The sequence below is a fragment of the Teleopsis dalmanni genome, chromosome 1 (assembly GCF_002237135.1).
Source record: "Teleopsis dalmanni isolate 2A chromosome 1, ASM223713v2, whole genome shotgun sequence".
In the NCBI taxonomy this organism is placed as follows: Eukaryota; Metazoa; Arthropoda; class Insecta; order Diptera; family Diopsidae; genus Teleopsis; species Teleopsis dalmanni.
Genome location: NC_051846.1, coordinates 49,031,441 through 49,040,205, shown reverse-complemented (window position 1 = coordinate 49,040,205; position 8,765 = coordinate 49,031,441).

The following is an 8,765-nucleotide window of genomic DNA, read 5'->3' as shown; positions in this document are numbered from 1 at the left end:
ATTTTGGAATGCAGATTATGTCTCGAAGATGAGGAAACAACTATGTTAAATAACTTAATTAATTAATTATAGTTATTTGTTTTTGTTAAGTTTCCACACTATTATTTTATAGAGGCAAAGTTTATTAATAACCTTAAGTGAACATACTCCCAACTGAAGACTCTTATGATACCGCACATAATACCAAAATTGATGAATGTGTTTCAAACTGGAATAATAATAGGTGAACTCTCATATATTCATGTAGACAAGTACTATATCAGTAAAGCTGAAGAACGTTTCTCCATGTTGTACTCACCACAGAAGTGCAAAGGAGTACCAAAGATGATCTTTGGAATATGTGACGGATAAAGTTTGTTCTTTTTCATTCGAAATGAAATGAATATTCGACTAATCTGTTTACCTTTTCGAACGCTCCTTACATATGTTACATGGAAAGAACACTAAAATTTTTTAAAGTTTTAAGTGCTGTTAAAAAATGCTGATTTAGGCACTTACGTTTTAAATTCATTTTGGCAGTTTTTATATAAATCTGAACTAATTAATAGTTATATCCTCTTACTTGTAACATTCTGGTTACTATACAATATCTATAATTTCTGCACAAACAGATTCTACAGATCATAGAAAATTATCACAAACTGTTATCGAAAGCCCTACAAGATTTTCAAAGAAAAGAATCTGGTTGCAGTGGTATGGGTTACCATCGGATCTGTCTCTCACAGAATTTCTCTATATAAAGAAAAACAAAATTGCTATGACAGAAAAAAATCTGCAATAAAAACCTTTTAGTAATACAACGTACTTATAGAGCTAGAATTTATTCCTTTTCCATGAATAAAACGCATACAATACCATCTAATTTTGATATATCTCATCCCAAAAAGAAAATGAAGAAATATTTAAAGATATTATAAAAAATATTTTAAAAATAAACAGAGAAAAATTTCAACTTTTAACATAAATTAGAATAAATTAAAACTTTTTACACTCTCAAGTTTAGTATTTGACACACTGACAAAAATAAGCAGGTGGGTCCTTTCAGAGTGAATTTATGCGACTATTAAAAGTTTTTAGTTTATTTGTAATAAAATTTAAGTAACGTAATAATTTTATATAGCTCAAAAGTTTCAGTAAAAACGTTCGCCGTGGCGTATGAGTGATAATATTTTAAAAAGTTTTACCAATAAAATGTATTGGGACGATTAAGCAATGATATTAACTTAAGAAATAATATTTTATTATTTAGAGAATTTCAATTCAAATAAAATGTAATCACTTTTTGCTCACACTTTTCTTAATAGTTACTTAATTAAAATTAAACTGTTGTTGATTAGAGCATTTTAGAATAATAATTTTACTGAATATATAGAATAGACTAAATGAGAAAATTTAAGCTTAATATAGATATTTATGTTATTTTTTATTTAAAACTAGAAAATGCATTCTAGCATTCTATCCTTTGACTTAGAGAGCTAGGGAATCTAAATATTAATAAACTTTAGAAGATCTAAGACTAAATCCATCCGAACAGACAACTATACGACTAATTGGAAACAGAGTTGTAGGCATTAAATGATATAATAGAGCTAACTGGATATATGAATAGAGAAATTACTTCAAATATAAGTTATTATCTACTAGAGCAAATATAGCAAAATAAAATGAAACGAAACGTTGTGATATAAAACAGAAAAGCAAATATAACACTCTTTTTCTATTTATTAATAAGTGAATATTTTAGGTAATTATTTTTTAAAATAATTGTAAGAAATTGTGAAGTAAAAAAGTTTTCAGAACAATAAAGAGCTTCTGAAATTATAGATTAGATTTTTTATCTTTTTTTATTTATTATTAACTTTCAAATGTACCATATAGTATCTCTGTTGTATTTCTGTGAATTCGTGAAGAAATATAATTTGCTGACATGTTACATTTTCAAAAAATTATGGTATAAATAGTTAAATATTATTATGAATGATTCACATGCTTTAAATAAATAAATAATATTAAGGTGTTGAAATTGTATTTATTTAAATAATATATGTGTTGCTTATTTTGCTCTTTTACAATTTTGTTAACAATTTTTGCTACTCTTGCATTATTTTGCTCAAATACATGTGCAAATGCTGTGAATTCAATTTAACAAAACAAAAAAAAAATGCTGACCTGTTAACATTGACAGTGCAGAAAAGCTTCAACAAGTCAATATATGCTAGTGATATATAAATATACATGAGTTCATGATGTATAAATATATATGTGCACATATATATTTTGTGCGAATCTAATTTTATTTTTTAACAAAATTGTGCTCAATCGAAGGAAAACAAAAATATTTTTAATGTATAAGATTAGTTAGTTAATTAGTTTAGTTAGATTAGTTAGTTACTCTTGCAAGGACATAGCATTTCACACAATTTGCATAATTTTATCACGTTTTGTTTAAATACAGAAAATTCAAATTAATTATATCAGTCTTAAAATGTATAAAGATTGATTAAATTAGCATCATATATTTTATAAAAATATGAGTGGTATTTTTTAAGTTTGTTTTTTTATAATATCATCTGGTTTCGTATTATTTTTTTTATAAATTAAAAATTTTTTCAGCTATCAGACAAACCAGAATAAAACGCTTTTATTTCGTTCTTTATTTTAAAACATTCTCAGTGCTTGATTTTTAATAAAATCCTTACCTTAAGGTTTATGAATTTAAAATTAAGAAAGTATTTACTTAAATTCATATATATATAAAATGTCAACATTATTTATTGAACGCAAAAATATTAAATAAAAATATTTTTGTATTTTTAATATTATATATATAATTTTTTATTACAAAAATGATGAATCTTTTCCGAGAAATTTATGATAAATATAATAAACCAATAGAACTTACTATTTTTAATGTTATGGAAAAAATTGGATCTAAAGGTAATGATATAAAGAATACAAGCTGTTAATAACATAAACGTTCTGCTGAAAATATTAATACTGTGATCCAAAGTGTGTGTATAAAAATTAAGAACAATTAATTTGATGTCATTATCCAGAGTTTGGTCTCTCTTATAGCATAACATGCAATATTCTTCATAAAGATATGTATTTTAGTTTCTCGAATTAGATCATCTAACAAGTTCATTGTATGAGATATATAGATAACACTTTACTTTGACTAAAGTTAAATAAACTTTACAGATATTACAGAGAACGTGTTTGTCTTCTTCAACCTCCTAATCAAGGTTGCGAAACTTTATACATTGGATTAAAAAAAAAATAATTTTTTTTATTTGATTTATTAATTTTTTTTTTTCGTTTTTTAAAAAAAAAGATTATATAAATATGTCGTAATCAGAAACATTAAATAAGAATAAAATATATATTTGCACATTACACCGTTTTGTTTTTATTTTTAATTAAAAGAATAAAGCTCTTATTTAAATATGTTTTAGAAATTGACATTATATAGAGTTAAGTGGAACTAAGTTGTACACTTTTTGTATTTAGAAAAAGTACTAGATACGCAGATACTAGTTGGTTTTATCTAAAATAATAGCGAACCTCAGAGAAGACCGAAGATATAGAAAGACATGATGGTAGACAAAGCACGATTTGTTGAAGCTTTATATACAGTTTTTGTAGCAGCTTGAGAAAGACACATCAGAACTCTTATTGTGTCACTGCTAAGGCTTATCAAGACCTACATTTAAGCTTATGGTCGCCCCATTTTTTAATGTATTCAGCAATATATATGATTTTAAATTTGTCCAAATACTTACATAAATATGTTTGGCTATTATTAAAATGCCCCATGCAATATTACAAGGAATGTGGAATCAAAACACTCATATCAGCTAGTTAGGGACGATTTGATTCCTTGTTCATCTCACCTACCTATTTATGGCTAAATTACTTTCTCATTCAACTTAAATAAATTAATATCTCTTAATAAAGAACTACTTAAAATTTTTTTTACTTACAATTTTTGTACCATATACATAGCTATTTAGTTTCGAATAGGAAAGGGGGTAATAGTAAGTAAATCTATAGATTCAAAAACATAATTTTTTATCAAGTGAATTTTTGGGCCAATTTTAAATATTTTTAAAAGGTTCTACAGAACACAGTCAATTTGAAGCAAGTACGCAGATATATTTTCTGTAAACACTTGTGTTTAAACTATTTATAAGTAATATAATAGTTAAGTATATTAGTATAGCTGTCGTATATACGTTCATTTTCAAAACAGCGCAGCAAATGTAATTGTTGTCTACGAATAAGCAACAAAAAATTAAATAACTCTTAATTTGAATAATAATAAATTTGAATAACAAATTATATATACGTTAAGTTTGTAAGTTCACATACGAATTCACAACTAGAATTGACAGGATGCAATCTCTGATACTTGTAGCCAGAAAATTATGTACAAATAATTAAAGCAATAGATGTTTCTACTAATGATGGATATTTGACGGTTTCCGAACAGGTGTAAGGTCAGATCAAGTACTTGCGTAATTAATAGTTTCCTTTTTATTCAAATTTTATTCTGTGATAACTGTTAGACAGTAATTTGTGTTTTTAAATAGATTTATGGAGTTATACTGCAAATCGACTGAACTAAACTTAATTAGTTTAGTCATAATATGCAGAAATGGAATTATAATTAAAGAATATATATTAAACGTAGTATATAATAAAATGAACATTATATATAATGCACTCATGTGTAAATAATACACATACTCTTCTGTATTCTGTACAAATGCTTGTAATTTTAAATTGTAAATATTATTCACTGTTACACAAATCTTTTTTCAAGGGATTTTATAAAATAAAAGCTTGAAAATTCAATTGTCAATGGTAAAAGTCTTTACATGGTAAGTCTTCTAAAAAAAACGCAACAAAAGTAATGAAAATGTAATGAAAATTAAGATAAGCAGTTGTACGTAAAACAAAAGGATATCAAGGCATCTGCAGAGTTTGTAATTTGAAAGTAATTTCATATTTTACTCCTGCTGATTCCAAGAACAGCGCATAAATACATATATACTCGTATAATCATACATACATATATACAAGAAGTTTATTGTATTTATATCTGCCTATGTAAATGTAAGTTAAAAATATATTTTCTTCAATGCAAGTGGAATGAAATCCGAACAACAGACAATACATATCATGAAAGAAAAATTTCGCTATGCTTTTAACAAGAAGGATAAATGAGCAAAACTGTATGAAATTGAATTGAAATGAAAACTCTTTTGTACTGACTTTACACAGCCAAGCATTTAAAATATTCTATAGCAATTTTAACTTTTTCTTAAAACTTTTATATAGTTTGTTGAGGAGTACAAACGCGTTGCAATCGCATAAGTTTTATGTCCTTCAAAAGCATCCTTCTCCTGCTTTTTGTTATAAATCGACTGAACTTCAAGCCATAAATTTTACCTTTAAGGCCATGTGCTATTAAGTTTCATTTTTGAAATCTCGAAATGTTAAAGTAGAAACTTCTTAAGCCAAACAAACAAACAAATAAAAATGAATACAAAAAACGCAGAACACAAAGTTTTAATGAAAATATTACAAAGATACACACAAACAGACGTTATATTTTGCTGCTTTCGGCTGTTGGATTTTAATGTAACTAAACTTTACACTAATTTCTAGAATATTTCACTACAATTTCATTGCTTAAATTGTTGTTCTTATTTTAAATATGAAAGTCTGTTTTCTTATTTTGTATCTATGGTTGTTTTTCTTGTTGTTGTTGTTGTCTGATGTTGTTTTCTCTGATGTTGCGGAAATCGTACAAAAGTTGTGTTGGAACGCAATTTTTAACAAAGTTGTCTGCAAATGTGACTAAAAAAGGCACGAACAAATGGCTTCAAAGTAGTTTACAGTTTAGTTAAAACCAAGTTTCAAGTTGGCTTTGCACATATCAGATTTCAGTATATCACTGAGTTAGCATTTTAGCACTTCCCTTGTACTTAAAAGTGATAAAAGTAAAGAAATTGTTCGTGTTAACAAGCGGAAATTGTTTCGTTGAGTTTCTTTGCAAGTTTCGAGAAACACACGTTCCGCTGCAGTGCTCTTGGCTTTATTATATTGCTGACTTTTAACCGAAATGGAGTACTTTAAACTGAAACTCATTTTGTGCTTAAACAAAGAAAATTTAATTAAGCAAAAACTTGCCTCTGATAATGACTTCGGCATCCTTTGGCAAAAATGCTAAGGACTTCTGCAAGTAACTAAGTAAAATAATCACAATTGAATTAGAAATCAGTAGCAACCAATTCAATACATACAAGTATCTGTACATTTCTTAATTAAGAGTAGAAAGCAAATGTTTTCTGTACTTGTGAATTTCGACTTCTCACAGTGAAATTATTTAAAATGACTGAACTGTAAAATTTAATTAAATTCAAAGTTATCTAATATCAATGGGTAGCTCGATTTTAATTTTTACATTTAAATGATACAAAAGATATTAAAAAATATAAAGAACTATACATAATTAATACTTTTAATTCTCTCAAGGAGTGAAGGACAGTAACAAGTAAATTCCATTGAACTCTGTCGGATGACAATCACTTACATGCTCAATCCTCCCATGTTTTCAGTAAACGTCCAGATCTTGTGCTGGTTTGGGGATTATCATTAAGAATTATTTTAGTGATACTTGTTGCTAACTTATGTGGAACTTATGTGGCATCGATAATTATTATTATCTCTTGAGTGAATGGTTGGTTCTCAACCTAAATATGTTATTTGATATAAAATAACATGAGATGTTAAATACTCACAGTAGTCCCATATGTTACATGAAGCTCATGAGAGGGTATACGCATATAAGGTGTACATGTATTTACAAAATAGTGATCCTAAGTTTAGCAGTTAATACCAATTTATATGAAAAACGTCATGACGTCCAGAGTTCAATGTATTGTTACCTAAACTGGCACAATATATTTATTTAAATTCATTAATATTCTATCAATTTTTGATCCCATTGGGCCTATTAGCATACTAGCGACATCTTGATGCTTAAAACTGATTTGTAATAGATAAGAAGACGAGTAGAGTATAAATATATCTCTTTAATTTTGCGTAATAAAAACTGCTGCTTTTTTTACCGTGGTATATATGTATGCATATGTATTTATGTATATTATTATTCATAAATGAAGTTTTTTACAATTAAACAAAACAAATTTTAAATTTTAAGTTTCGCGGCAATGTAAACGGAAGTGTTAATATATTGAAGGCTTAAGTTGCTGCTTGTCTCATATATAAGTGTAATTAAGTCATAACAAAACTTATAGTACACACTTTTACTATAAGGTGGCGGTTATATTTTAACTAACACTGCAATAAGAAAATTAGGTTTTAACATAATGTTATTTGCTTATTATTTTTTGTTAATTTTTTATTATTATATCTTATATCTTATAGATATCTGGAGATCTGCATATTTTGTTACTGACTCCATAAACTCGTTTAGCTTTTGCATATTTATTTTATATACCATATATGTTGAATTGATTGTTCCTGTCATTTAAATTATGGTTAGCTAAGTAATAAAACTTATGGACATTTTGAAACTTAAGCTTTTTAGTTGGGAATTAGTCAAATTTTGATAATATGAAGTAAAAAATATGGTCTTTAAGATCTGATTTAAATAATTACAAACGTCTTAAAACATGTTCTTTATGGATTACTACAGTAAAGTATCAAAGACAGCAAAGCAGTTGAATATTATGACTGAAGTCATAAAATATCTAGTGCCCAAAATATTTGAATTGAGTTCTAGATATCGAGGTATAGAAAAAAATGATATTTTGGGTAAACTAGCAACACAAAGAACAACCTCAGCAGAAGAATAAATGCTGATTATACATTGGTTATACATTTAACTAATTATTAAAATGTGTGAAAAAACATATTCGAAATCGACTGGATTTTAGAATAGTATTGAGTTATGTTTATGATAAAAAAAGTTTCACTTTTAATTGATTTTTGACCTACTATACACTTATTTCGAGTATTGCCAAATACCCGTCATCAGTGATTTCTTTGGAAATATTTTTTATATTTAAATATTTACAAATTACTTTTTAGATTGTAAATTCCAAAACTTACAAAATTAGCAAATTATTAATGGAAAGATATGATGGGTTGCAAATTAAGTCCAAATTAAAATTGCTAAGTTAAATTAACTTTTATAAAATAATCCTTTTGAGTAGAGGTAGTGACAAGCCTAAATATGATGCTGTCATGCTAATAGTTAGTAAGCACCTATGCGAAATATTAATTATTAGTTTCAAACAGAAATATAGAAATTGTAAAGAAGAAGAGGAAAATGAAATACTGAATTCTTCGTATATAATCGGTTCACTTCACTATGGACGCCTAAAAAAATCTTTTTGAGTAGAGATAGTGACAAGCCTAAATATGAAACTATTATTATAATAGTTAATGGGCACCTATGTGAAATACTACATATTAGTTTCAGTTCGAAATGTAGAATACTGAATTCTTCGTTTGCAATCAGTAAAGTCTGCAAATTAATAGGTTGTCGAACATTCTAAAAATAGACCTTTTAAAAAAAATTCCCCTTATCAACCTCGCAGGTTAAGTTTAAAACTTAGAACTTCACATCCGGTTGTGTGATAACAAGACTTTGTCATCACTAAAACCAATTTAAGTGATGAAGAGAGAGGTTTTTAAATAATGTCAGTACAGTTCTGTCCTACTGTGCT